The following is a 14,400-nucleotide window of genomic DNA, read 5'->3' as shown; positions in this document are numbered from 1 at the left end:
AACATCTGTATTGCAGGATTTTCAGAGAACATTGAAAGGGGCTGTCCTATGTATTGTCTGGAAAAGTCTTTAATTAAACTGCTCAACCTGGACCCAAACCTGCCACTGGAGATGGAGGGGTCATAGGTCCTTGGCTCCAAAGCCTGCACTTGGAGAGAGATCAAGACAATTCATAGTGAAGTTTTGGAGATTCCCTACTGATTCTGAAGAAAGCCTGTGAAATAAGTGACCTTGCTGGGGGAGGGCGAGGTCATAAAATAATGATTTTTGGGGATTTGAGCAGAGATGTTTTGGAGAAAAGGAAAGCATTTAACATGGCTAAGGAGAAAGCAAGAAGCAAACAAATATGGCATGGTGTATCCTGCAATTTTTAAGGTTGTTCTGGGGGGGTCAAGTTCACTATTTAATTCACCATTGTGGAGCACAGGCTTTCTTATCTGATCTGGATCAAGAAACAATGGTGGAGTCTGTAGAAACACAGAGGAATGAAAGAAAAAGAAATGATGAAAGTCAGATTTTACTTCTCAACGGGGGATTATGACCTTACTTGTGTGTTTTAGATATAATTGGCTACAGTTGTTGCCACTCAAGTTCTTTTTTTAAAATCCTTTCATTTTAATTCATATACCGTAATAATATTGATTTTTCCGACCGTTAAACCGTATGGAATTTAGGCTCAGTGGGTTTGGAGAAAAACAGAGGAATGGACGTAGTGTGTGCTTGAACGTAATGACAAGCTACCAGGAAGTGACTAGGAGGCCCGGAAGAAGGAACATTGGTCGCACTTCAACACTGCAATACAGGCAGTGGCGTCCAGATGAACGCTGGAGACCTGTTGATGCACTCGAGTGGATTGGGGAAAAGGGATTGCCTGTGTATTAGGACCCGCAACGGTTGGCAGTGAAGCATACTCCAGCACAGCCGTGATAATAATGCAACATGAAAACTGCTTAGCGTGGTGCACATAGCTGCAGGGTGCTTATACAGATAAGGCATTGTATTACTTGCAAATTCATTAGATCCCGGATTGGGATGTGTCTCAATTACGACCCTTATTGCTCTAACGCATGAATCTATGGCCTGAATAAACTGTATAACGGGTAAACTTAATGAATACCTGCGTGTATTCGCTATGCTAAATTGTTTCACTTGAACCTTCGGAATACACGCGACAGGATTTTAGTATAATAAGCGCAATGGAACTCAAAAATAAAAGACCCTAGGAATTGTGTATGGCTGTCAGGGAAGGGGATGTATATTCCGATGTATATAGTGGTGTGAGGGGAGGTGTTGTATTGAATACTGTAAATCAGATGCATGCCCAGTGTACAGTGCGTGGGAGGGAGGATGGTAAAATGGATATATTGGATGATTTGGGGGTGGAGATGTTTAAGGGAGTGCAAATACATTGCAATTCACTTGTGGTCTTTTGATCATACAATGCAGCTGGCAACTGTATTGTACTTTTAGCATGTGATTTACCGTGAAGACAGTTTAGCCATATAAGTAGAACCTGAAAGATTTTAGTTATACTTAAGATGGTGATTTAACCTGAAAATGGACAATTGTTATGCAGTTTGGGGGAGAATGCTTAATTTGGTTATGCTTGTCTGGGGCACTGCAAACTGGGGTGGGTGATATGGTTCAGAATATTTGCGCATTGGAGTGTTTGTTACTCAAGGCGGCGTTGGACTGCTAAATTGTTGTTATATCTCTGTTATTTTTTCTTCTGTTGGGTGTTTTGTGTGTTTTGTTTTGTGTTTGTGTTTTATGTCTAAGATGGTTGTGCTACTCGTGGTGGGATTTATTGTGTGAAGGATCCAATTTAGATTGGGATTCTGGATTATGGTTTTATGAAGCCTGGCAAGTGAGGACATGTTTAGAGCTGTATAGTTGTAGGAAACTAGCTTCCGACTTGGGATGAATGATTGAACTGACCATTGGGACATAGAATGTTAAAGGGCTTAATTGTCCGCGGAAGAGGAGGAAGGTAATGGCTAGGATATGGAGAGGAGACGTAGTCCTTTTACAAGAAATGCATTTGACTAATGAGGACAGGAAACTTTTGACTTGTACAAGATACCCACGTGAATTGTCAAATTGCTTCTAAACAAGGTCGTGAGGGGTTAGCATCCTGTTTAGGAAAGGTATGAATGTCATGTTTGATCATTTTTGTTGAATTATAATGGAAAGGTCCAGAGTATGGGTTGTGTGTATGGTCCTTGCTCTCCAGGTAAGGTCTTTTTTGAGGTAATGATACAGTTACTGCGTGATATGTGGGTAGAGTCACTCATTTTGGGGGGTGATTTTAACTGTGTTATTGACCATTAAATGGTCCATACTGGCCGATACAGATACACAAATTTAAGAGTGTGTAAGGAATTTAGCCTTTTTCTTCAGAGATTTGACTTAGTGGATGTATGGCAAATCGAAGAAGGAATACAGGTTCTATTCGCCCATTCATGATTCATTCTCAAGATTAGACGACATTTTAATATGCAATATGTTATTAGACAGGTCTTTGGGTGTAGACATTAGGGAGAGGGAGATTTCAGGTAATGCCTTAGTAGACCTTCGTTTGGATTTTGGTCGAGAGAGGTCTACTTTTGTAAGGTGGCGGCTCAAAACAGGAATTTTGATGGAAGTTGATGTAGTGTCAGGCATTTGAACTTTCATTGAGGTCTTTATAGATAATATAGGGTCTGCAATCACCATGATAGTGTGGGATAGTTTCAAGGCAGCTGTAAGAGGAGAACTAATTAATAGGACCTCGTATATAGGGGAAGAGGTCTGATCGAACTGAAATCTCTCGAAGCAGAGCTATCCGGTTTACAGCAAAGCTATGCACACACTGGAAATATTACAGATTGTCTAAGAATGATTTGAGGTCAGGAAACCTTAGATAATAAAACTAGCTCAATAACGGCAAAACGTTTTTTTTTTTCTTCATGAAACATAAGTATTGGGAAAATGAGGACAAGAATAGCAAACTGTTAGCTAACAGACTGAAGGGGATGAGCGAAAAGTCGTATATTCAGGGAATAGAAGATGAACATGGACAATTGATAGTGAAAAATGTTGACATATGTAAGAGTTTCCGGTCATTTTATGCATCAATTTATAAGGAAGACTTATTCCCATCGAGTTCCGACTTAGATTACTTTTTTGGGTCTATTGAAATTCCTTTGTTGAGTTGGGAAGAATGTGCTGGTTTGGAAGAACAGATAATGATGGAGGGAGTTGCGTTAGCAATTGAGCAGCTTAATGTTGGAAAGTCTCCAGGGTTGGATCACTTGCCTGTAGAGTAGAGAGTTACAGAACATTTGGATCAACTCTAGCACTCTAAGTGAGTTGTTTAATATTTTCATACAGGATAGGAGAATGTCCATCTATGAAAGAGGCCATGATCACTTTGATAACTAAGCTGGGAAGAGACCACGAAAGATGTGGGAACGATCAGTCTATTTCACTACTTAATGTTGATTTGAGAATATTTGCAAACATTTTAGCGAATAGGCCGGATAAATGTATTGGGAGTCTAATTCATGCATCTCAGGTTGAATTTATGAGGGGTAGGTTTGGGTATGATAATATAAGCACCATTATTGATAAAAATGGGTCTTTGTCAAACAGAATCTCCGGATACTGTGATATTCATCGATGCAGAGAAGGCTTTTAACAGCGTCAACTGGGAATTTTTGAAATTTACAATGATAAGGATGGGTTTTGGTGTTAATTTTGTTAAGGGGTTGGTTGTCTACACGATACAGCGAGGGCTAAAATGTGGGTGAATAATAAATTATCAGACTTGTTTGCCCTTACCCGGGGTACGAGGCAGGGTTGCCCTTCCGTCACCTTTTTTGTTCGATATTGCATTTGAACCTTTGGTGGCTCACATCAGGAGTGAACAAAGGATAAAAGGACTACAATATGGGGGAGTTGAGGTCAAGGTTCTCTCTTACACAGATGACATGGTGGTTATCCTTTCTAACCCAGAAGAAGGAAGTGCAACTTTGAAGAACTCAGAAGGTAGGCGAAATTTGGGCCACAAAGTTAATTAGCAGAAAACAGAGTTTTTCCCACTCTCAGCAGCCTATAAGAGAGGTGATTTTGCAGATTTGAACTGTAAGTGGTCAGATTCACATGTGAAGTATTTAGAGATCTACTTGAGCAGGGATCTGAAGAGAATTGTATAACTCAACCTAAATAGGTTAGCAGAGACTTTGAAGACAGACATAAGAAAATGTGAACATTTGAAGTTGGGAATATGGGCTAAAGTCAATGCAATAAAGATGACGTTGTTACCAAAAGTGCTTTATGTTATACAGTCCATACCATTGAGGTTCACAAAAAAGATGTTGAAAATTATTGATCGGATCTTTCAAAAATGTCTCTGGGTTGAGAAGAAAAAAACAAAAATTCTGAAGTTCATTCCACTACGTAGTGTACAGGAGCGGGGGTTTGGTTACCCTGATTTAGATACATATTACAGAGGTTTCATACTGAAGAAAGCTGCACATTATATATCACCGAAGAATCTCTATGAGCCTATTTGGTTATCTATTGAGAGGGGTACCTTTAAACCTTATAAATTGAACAATATTTGCACAATGGCAAAAATACTGAATGTTGTTGAGAATTTGCCCACCACTATTGTGAGTAGAGAAATACTTCATTGGTCGCTATCTAACTTTGAAAGTAATGTCTATCTCACTTATAACGCCTCCCTATGGCATAATCCTGGCCTTCAAATTGGTAATAGGACATTGAATTGGCATAGTTTGGTTTCGAGGGGAATACTTGAGATTGGGGATGCACTGCTGGATGGACAAATGGTGCCTTTTGAGGTACTGCCCAAAGTCAATAGGAACACCTATTGGCAGCCATCTTCACTGCACTGGAGGGGAGATAAGTTTCACCGATAACCAAGGCCAAGATCAGAGATCCTGGATGAACCATCTTTCTCATTCTTAAAAACTGACAAAACACAGACCTTATCGAAAGAACATAGGCCTGTGAAATAAGATAAGTTACATGTGATTGGTGAATATTCAGGGATGCTACACTTCCACAACAAATGCCTATTTGTGTAATAGAGAGAGAGTTAGATTCAATGAACTTGAGGCGCTTTTCTTGGAGAGAGTAAGCACGTTATCTTTACCGATATAGGATGAATCAGCAGGGTGTGCTATATTTGCTTCATCACCACGTACGGTATCGACATATGTTAAGCTAATGCCCGTGGATCATCTCATTGATGATTCATGGAAAAAATTGAAGGGGATGTGGAAAGAGAATCTTGGTTCTCCAGCATGGGGTCTGGCATGGATTCACATGCTCATGAATATTCCCCGTCGTCAGGCTGGGAATCCTCGGTAAAGAAAAAACCAGTATCAGTTTCGTTTCTGATCTGTCTTTCGTAGTAATAACCAATCACTGGTCTCTGCGTCATACTGACCACAGCCAATGACTGCCCTCTACCTAAGCACCGCCTCTGGCAGCCATCTTCAGATTTTTACCGCACGTTCATGTGTTGGGATCCTCGTGCTATTGCTCTCGAGCGTTAGTGCTATTTTTTCACGTTTTTTCTCAAAAACTTCGTTTTTTTCGGTCAAAAGAGCCTCAAGCTCCACCGACTCTCCATCCGATCAACGGGGACCCGTGTCGGATTCGTCTGCGCCCCTCAAGGGTGAAGATTTCGTCGAGCTACGCTTTTGGAGGACTCCAGAAGCTTCTCAGGCCCGGACATGGCCCAGGAGAAGGGAAGCTCGACGCCCGGAAAGCTGTTCAGGGTCTGCCCTGGATGCCAGCTGCAGAACGTCTTTAAGGAGGACGAACACTCCTTTTATACTCTACTGCTTACAAGAGGACAAGACGCACGTGGAGAAGGACTGTGCGTTTTGCGGCAATATGTCGGAGCGGACCATGAAGGACCGCCGTCAACGTCTCGCCAACTGGCTGGAAGGGAAGAGCCCGTCAGGCGAGAAGAAGAGGAAGAAATCCGAGCGGTCTTCTAAGACCTTTGAGGACGCCCCGGCGACGGGGGTCCAACACAAGACCAAGCACCGCGAGTCCGCTGGCACCGGGAGCGCCGAACGGTCGGGCTCTATGGGCGCCAGGCAGGGCGCACCCTCCCCGGCACCTTCAGCCACGAGCCAACGCTCTGGGTCGGGTAAGAGGAAGGGCGAGCACCCGGCGAAGCTCCTGGAGAGGCCCCGGTCGAGCTCGAAGGCCCCATCGGAGGGGGAGCGAGGCAGTGTCCCCCCCCCTCAAGGATAAGGCGGTGAGCGCACCTAAGGTGGTGAAGGCCTTAATCCATCCGGCCAAGCCCTCTATCGATACTGTCGCGGCGGCCCTGGCTCAGCCTGTGGAGGCTACACCAGTGGTGGCGACCTCGGGGCTCAAAGTCTCCCTGCCACCTCAGAGGGAGTCCTCTTTTGTGCCCATCGATAGGACCCCCGTGAAATCCCCGGCGGGGAAGAAAAAGGGGGGGCAGGGCGTCGTCGTAGATTCGGCTTCAACCTCTGAGAAAGAGCTGATCGAGGTCCTAAGCCACGGCCTTGGCGTGGAAGACCACCGGCCCGTCGGGATGGATCCCGACGCAGGTGATGACGACATCGTCGAGGGTGCCGACGGGGCCCCTGATCGCCCGTCGGATTCCCCTCTGCCAGCGCCGCAAGACAACTCGGCGGCCATTTTGTTGGCTATACAGTCCTTATGCTCAGAGATAAGGACGAGACTACCGTTGCCGACAGAGGAACCTCTCCCGTCGGGGGATCCTGAACCGGGACCTTCTGGTGTTCCCCCGCCCAAGAGAAGAAGGATTCACCCTCCACCTCCTTTTCAGCCGTCGCGCCCCGTCCAGCCCTCCTCCCCGTCCACCCGAGGGGATGATAGGGGGACTGACACGGCAGCGACGGGTACGGACGACGAGGTATACGACGAGGTATACGACGAGGATCTACCGTCGTCACCTCCCACCAGGGCTTCTCCGCCCGACGAGATTGGATTGTTCTACTCCATGATCGCCAGGGCATCCGAGCTTTTCCAACTCTGCCCTGAGGAGAAGAAAAAGGAAGGACGAGGCTAAGAGGAAGACGGTCCTCGCGGTGCCTCTACTGGACGACATTTGGGATGAGGGCCTCGCCCTCCTCAAGAACCCTTCCACGACGCCAGCTAGAAGAGACCGGTACGAGAAGAAGTACCGGGTCCCGGACGCGGCCCCCCTGTGCCTCAGGGCGCAGCCTACACCGGACTCCGTCGTCGGCCAGGAAGAAAGCGGGGGGGGGGTGCGGCCTCCACATCGTCTTCCCCGCCGGACGGCGAGGGAAAGAAATTGGACGCTATGGGACGCAGGGTCATCTCGTCTGCAGCGACGACGATTAAAGCGGCCAACGCCTTGGCTATCGTGGCCCGCTACGACAGGGAGCTATGGTACAAACTGGCTCCCCTGCTGGACTTCCTACCGGACGACAAGAGGGCGGATGCCCTGGAGATCCTACAGGAAGGTGAGGTGGCGTCGGACCACGCCATCACTATTGCGACGGACATCGCCGACACTGGGTTTCGCCAGTTGGGCAACGGCGTGTGCCTTAGGCGGCGTGGATGGCTCAAGGCTACGGACTTCCGTCAAGACGTACAGACCAGAGTCCTGGACATGCCGTTCAATGGGAACAACCTGTTTGGGAAAACAGTGGACGATTCCCTTCAGGCCATTAAAGCGGACACTGAGACGGCCCGGGCCCTTGGGGTTCTGCAGCAACGACGGACGCCCTTTCGGAGCAGCGGAGGCAAGGGCGCCTCCAAAGGTTCCGGTGGCGGTTTCTCCACCTACCGTCAAGCGGCCCGCTCATTGTCTCAGGAGGCCTACAGAGGACGAGGCAAGTCGGGCGGACCCCGCCGTCGTCGCCAAGGAGGTCAAGGCGGCAAAGCCTCGTCGAAACAGGATTGAACCGGCCGTGGGGTCGGGCCCCCACCGAAGCACCCCGGTGGGAGGCCGGCTGGCGAGCTTCGTCAGCGTGTGGGAGTCCATCTCCACCGACCGTTGGGTGCTGGACGCCTTAGCCCGGGGCCACGCGCTCGAGTTTCAAAGAAAGTGCCCGCGCGTCCCCCCCGTGGCCAGGAAAGAGCTTCACGTCCCTCAGCTTCTCCTGGAGGTAAAGGCGATGCTCAGGAAGGGCGCCATCGAACTCGTCCCAAAGAGGCTTCGGGACTCCGGAGTTTACTCGAGATACTTCCTCGTGAAGAAGAAGACGGGAGGATGGCGCCCCATCCTAGACCTGCGACGTCTGAACAAGTTCATCAAGGCGCAGAAGTTCCGGATGGTCACGCTCCAGCACGTCCTGGGTCAGCTGGAGGAAGGAGACTTCCTGTCGTCGTTGGATTTGGAGGATGCCTACTTCCATATTCCCATCCTAAAGGGGCACCGAAAATTCCTCAGGTTTGTGGTCCAAGGGCGTCACTACCAGTTCAAAGCCCTCCCCTTCGGACTACGGTCGGCACCCAGGGTATTCACCAAGTGCCTTGCACCGGTGGCGGCGCAGCTGCGCCGTGAGGGGATCCACGTCTACCCCTACCTGGACGACTGGCTCATCCGAGCCAAGACGAGGGAGCTCGCCGTGGAGCACACGGCAAGGACCGTCCAACTTCTCACGGACCTGGGATTCTCCGTGAACTACGCCAAGTCCCACCTGGTACCCGCGCAAAACGCACTGTTTCTGGGAGCGAAGCTCGACACAGTGTCCCTTCTGGCCTCCCCGTCGGAGGAAAGGACCAGGTCCATCCTGGGCAAGGTACAGCGGATGTTGGTTTCCGACGCGGCCAAGGTGAGGTCCATCAAGTCCCTCCTCGGAATGATGTCTTCTTGCATCTACCTCATTCCCATGTGCAGGCTCCGGATGCGCCCGTTGCAGGAGTTCCTGGACGCGCGCTGGATCCAAACGACGGGCGGCTTCGAGGAGAGGATCACACTCGACGAGAGTTTCCGCCGAGCGGTCCGGTGGTGGGGCACCCGCGCGCATCTGACGGCGGGCATGGACTTCCAGACCCCAGACCACCAGGAGACAGTGACCACGGATGCCTCCCTGGAAGGGTGGGAAGCGCACACCGAAAATCTGCACGCGAGAGGCCTTTGGCTCCCGACGGAGAAGTCCCTCCATATCAACGTCCTGGAGCTCCGTGCAGTGTTCTGGGCCCTCAGGTCCTTCCTTCCGTCCCTCAAGGGCAAGGTGGTGAGGATCTTCACCGACAACACCACCACCATGTTTTACATCAGGAAACAGGGCGGAACCAGGTCCCCAGCACTGTCCAAGGAGGCGCAGGACCTGTGGCATTGGGCCGTCGCCCAAAGGATGTTTCTGGTGCCGTTTCATCTGGCAGGGATAAAAAACACCATCGCCGACTCACTCAGCAGGGAGCTGCGCTCGTGCCACGAGTGGGAACTACGGCAGGATCTAGTGGATCGCCTATTCCGACGGTGGGGCACACCCCAGATCGACCTGTTCGCGACGGCGACAAACTCCAAGTGCCGGAGGTTCGCCAGCAGGTTTCCCCAGGCGAGGAGCATGGGCGATGCTTTCTCGTTCCCCTGGGAGGGCCTGTTACTCTACGCGTTCCCTCCTTTGCCACTGCTAATCCGGCTTGTCAACCAGCTCAAGAGGTCACGGTGCAGGATGATCCTCGTCGCACCTGCGTGGCCGAGGCAGATATGGTTCCCGGACCTTCTGGACTTGTCAGCGTCCCCGCCAATCAAGCTGCCGGTGGATGCGGATCTACTCTCCAGGGAAGGAGGCGCCATCCTCCATCACAACCCGAAATCGCTGAACTTGCAGGCCTGGCTCCTGCAGCGCTAGAGTTTGGAGGATACGACATACCGGCCGACTGCAGAGAGGTTCTTGCAAAGGCCAGGGCGTCCTCGACTCTTAAATGCTACGGACACAAATGGAAGAGGTTCTCTGTCTGGTGCCACGCACAGAAGATGAACCCTCTACGGATTACGGCTCCCCAGGTACTGCCGTACCTGCTGACGCTGGCCAAAGATGGACTGGCACACGCGTCCATCAAGATTCATCTTGCTGCGATCTTCCGATACACCAGAGCCACGGGCCGGACGTCCTTGTGGTCTCATCGTCTGGTGAAAGAGTTCATGAAGGGACTGTTCAGATCGTTCCCGCCGGTGAAGGCTCCGGCGTGGGAGCTCAACGTGGTGCTGACCAAGCTCATGGGACCTCCGTTCGAGCCTCTGCACTCGGCCCCGTTGAAGTTTCTGTCGTGGAAAACAGCGTTTCTTGTGGCCATCACCTCCGCACGACGGGTGGGAGAGATCCAGGCCCTTTCCTGCAAGGCCCCGTACTTGACTTTTCACGACACGAGGGTAGTGCTCAGGACGCACCCCTCCTTCATGCCCAAGGTACCGTCGGACTTCCATCTCAACAAACCCTTGGTGTTGCCTGTGTTCTTCCCGTCGCCTTCGTCGCCGGCTGAGAGGACTTTGCACTCGCTGGATGTGGCTAGAGCGCTGAAGTTCTACGTGGACCGCACAAAGTGTTTTCGGAAGACGTCACAACTCTTTGTGAACTTTGGACCTGTCAATCAGGGGAAGGCTCTCTCGAAGGCTTCCATTTCCAGATGGCTCTCCGGCTGTATCATGTACTGTCATCGGTTGGCAAACCGACCGCTGCCTGGCCGTCCGAGAGCCCATTCCACCAGAGCGATCGCAGCTACCACGGCATTCCTTTCTGGTGTGCCCCTGCTGGACATATGCAGGGCTGCTACGTGGAGGTCGACGCACACCTTCACGAAATTCTACTCCGTCGATCGGGATTCCAGGGAGGAGTCCAGGGTCGGCCAAGCAGTGCTGCACAACCTGTTCGCCTGAGGTGAGCCTGGTGAGGAGGTAAGATGCTTAATGTTGAGTTTGATGTAATGCTTAATGTTGAGCCTTTGCCACCTCCCGTGGTTGTGCATGTGTGTACTGCTATGTATTCTTTATTCATGAGCATGTGAATCCATGCCAGACCCCATGCTGGAGAAGGAACAAGTTACTTACCTGTAACTGTTGTTCTCCAGCATGGGTCTGGCATGGATTCACATGCGAACCCTCCCGCCTACCCCTCTGCGGCTCTTCACTTGGTCATACTGCCACTTCACGTGCTTCCAAAAATCTGAAGATGGCTGCCAGAGGCGGTGCTTAGGTAGAGGGCAGTCATTGGCTGTGGTCAGTATGACGCAGAGACCAGTGATTGGTTATTACTACGAAAGACAGATCAGAAACGAAACTGATACTGGTTTTTTCTTTACCGAGGATTCCCAGCCTGACGACGGGGAATATTCATGAGCATGTGAATCCATGCCAGACCCATGCTGGAGAACAACAGTTACAGGTAAGTAACTTGTTCCTTGTGAAATTTTGGACAAGGAATGTGGGCAGATAGAACGAGTAGGTTTTAGGAGTAAGTTAGATCTGAATTTGACACTTACACATAGAGAGTTTTGGACATCTGTACTGGACAGCGGAGCGTATGCATGGTTTGGGCTTCATTGAAAATGCTGTCTGTTGGGCATGTGGCAAGGACAGGGGTACTCTTACGCATATGTTGTTGGATTGTTATAGGGCGATGGAATTTTGGGGGCGATGTATTGGACAGAATGGAAGAATGGATACAATATTATCAATGTTGTTTCCTAGGATGCCTTTCTAAGTCCTTTTACTAGCCAATAGAGGACAGTGTAAGATTGCTAGACAGTATAGTCAATGGATTGACAAAGTGCTAGCAGTGGCTGTAAAACAAATATGAAAATTGTGGAAAACAAGGAAGAAACGTGGAGAGTTGGGTGAGTGATGTGCAGTGGTATCTGACTTTGAGAAGAACAAGTTACTTACCAACTGTAACGTTCTTTCGACTGGATGTTCCTCCCACGTATTCCTCATCTTGTGTAATTCGTTATCTCCAGCTTCGCTGCTTCGGAACATTTTTTTTTTCTCGGCAGAGGGCGCTGTGCTCGAGGTCGTGGCGTCGATTGTCCCTCGACGTACTCCGTACTCTGTCGACGTCACCGATGGTATAAATAGCTCGAGCCGTGCCCGTTGCTTCAGTTCTGTTTTTTCGATGAAATTTTTTTCGATTAAATATATATATATATATATATATATATATATATATATATATATATATATATATATATATATATATATATATATATATATATATGAGAAACACCCAGGCGTGTCCCATGGCTGATACATTCTTCGTGAGAGGAAAGTGTAAGAAACGTAAACTGTACTGTGGGGTAGGATGGGAGGGTCGATGAGGAATACGTGGGAGGAACATCCAGTTGAAAGAACGTTATAGTTGGTAAGTAACTTGTTCTTCGAATGGATTGTGTCCTCCCACGTATTCCTCATCTTGTGATAGGCTCCCATAGCAGTATCAATTTTTGGAGGCGGAGGTACTAATTTCAGTTTTCGTGGACAGAATGCAGAACTGCCTTTGCAAATAAACCTTCGTTAGAGGAGGCAGTATTCAAACAATAATGTTTAACAAAAGTATGCATTGTTTTCCAGGTTGCAGCTGCACAAATATCTGCTGCTGGGACTCCCCTCTTTAGAGCCGCAGAAGTAGCCATTCCCCTTGTAGAATGGGCACGAAGCCCATCTGGTGGTTCTTTTCCCGCTAATCTGTAGCATTCAACTGTGGCTAATATGATCCAGCGGGAAATGGTCTGTTTTGTTACAGATAAGCCTAATTTATGACCAGTATAACCCACAACCAGTTGGTCATCTTGTCTCAATTTAGCCATCCTTGAGATGTAAAAACTAAGAGCCCTCTTGGGATCTAATCTGTGTAATCTCTCCTCTTCTTTGCCCAGATGAGGAGGATAAAAGGTTGGTAGTACTATTTTTTTGTGACAAATGGAAGTCCGAGACTACTTTTGGCAAGAACGAAGGTTTAACTTTAAGGACTACCTTATCTTTATAAAAAATAGTATATGGTGGTTTGCATGAGAGACCCTGAAGATAGGGCCACAAAGAGGACAGTTTTTAGAGTCAAAAGCCTCAATGGACATGAGTGCAGAGGCTCAAAAGGTATGTAAATCAAGAATTTTAATACTAAATTTAAGTCCCAAGTTGGTGCATGAAAAGGTACTGGAGGGTATACATTAGTAAGCCCCTTTAAGAATTGAATTATTAACGGTATTTTGAAATATGAAACCTCTTCCGAGGAGCGCTTGAAAATGGACAGCGCAGCAAGGTATCCTTTGATTGTTCCTATCTGGAGCCCCAGATTAGCTAGATTTAGTAGAAAAGAGAGCACCACTGGGGTGCCACACTGAAAAGGGTCCACATCCTTGTCTTTGCACCAGTTACTAAACCTGTTCCAGCAACATCGGTACAAAGACTTTGTTGCTGGTCTTCTGGCCTAAAGCAAGATTTCCATTACGTCATCCGGAAGATCCCAATCCTTGTATCTCAACCTCTCAGAAACCATGCATGAAGGTTCAGTGTCTTGACCTCTGGATGGAGAACCCGACCTTCTTGCGAGAGAAGATCCTCTCTTTGCAGAAGACGTATTGGAGGGCAGATGGACATGTCCAGAAGGTCCAGGTACCACGTCCTCCTGGCCCAATCCGGGGCAATTAGAATCATGGTTTTCCTGAACTTTCTCAACCTCCTGATTACATGAGGAATCACGGTGACTGGAGGAAACGCGTAAAGGAGTGGAAATATCCAGTCCACTACGAACGCGTTGCCTAGAGCTCCTCTTGGGGTAAATTCCCTTGAGCAATACAGTTCGCACTTCCGGTTGGCCCCAGTCGCGAACAGATCCACTTGAGGGGTTCCCCAAAGGGCAAAGATCTCTTGAAGGACTTCCTGAGCTAGCTCTCATTCGTGGGATACTGTGCTCTGCCTACTCCGAACATCTGCCGTCGTGTTTAGCTCTCCGGCGAGGTGAACTGCCGATAGAGAGATTCCTTCTTGCATTGCCCAGAACTAGAGCTGCATTGCTTCTCTGCACAGTGGAAGTGATCCCCATACCACCTCTTTTGTTGAGGTAGTACATGGGCACTGTGTTGTCCGTCATTATCAGGACATTCTTTCCTTCTACTGAGGGCAGAAAAGCCTTCAGCGCTAGTCTGATTGCTCTCAGCTCCAAAAGGTTGATGTGTAGTTTGGACTCCGATGGAGACCAACGACAGCTGATTGTCAGATCGTTGGAGTGGGCTCCCCACCCCGTGAGTGAGGCATCCGTCACTACTGTTATTTCTGCCCATGGTTGCCAAAAAGGTTCCCACTTGAGGATATTCTCCTTGCAAGCCCACCATAGGAGATCTTGAGCCACTTTGGTCGGGACTTGTAGAAGGTCCGACATTTCCCCTGAAACCTGGGACCATTGAGTCCTG

At 48.8% G+C, this 14,400-nt stretch overlaps 1 protein-coding gene across 6 annotated transcripts in view; it reads right to left on the bottom strand.

The window, feature by feature from the left end:
* The window catches only part of HAGH (hydroxyacylglutathione hydrolase), a 933,635-nt gene that overhangs the window by 119,952 nt on the left and 799,283 nt on the right, over positions 1-14,400 (bottom strand). The window lies entirely within an intron of this gene.

Source organism: Ambystoma mexicanum, chromosome 2q, assembly GCF_040938575.1.
Source record: "Ambystoma mexicanum isolate Mex_15411 chromosome 2q, UKY_AmexF1_1, whole genome shotgun sequence".
NCBI lineage: Eukaryota > Metazoa > Chordata > Amphibia > Caudata > Ambystomatidae > Ambystoma > Ambystoma mexicanum.
This window is presented reverse-complemented; position numbering and strand designations above follow the sequence as displayed.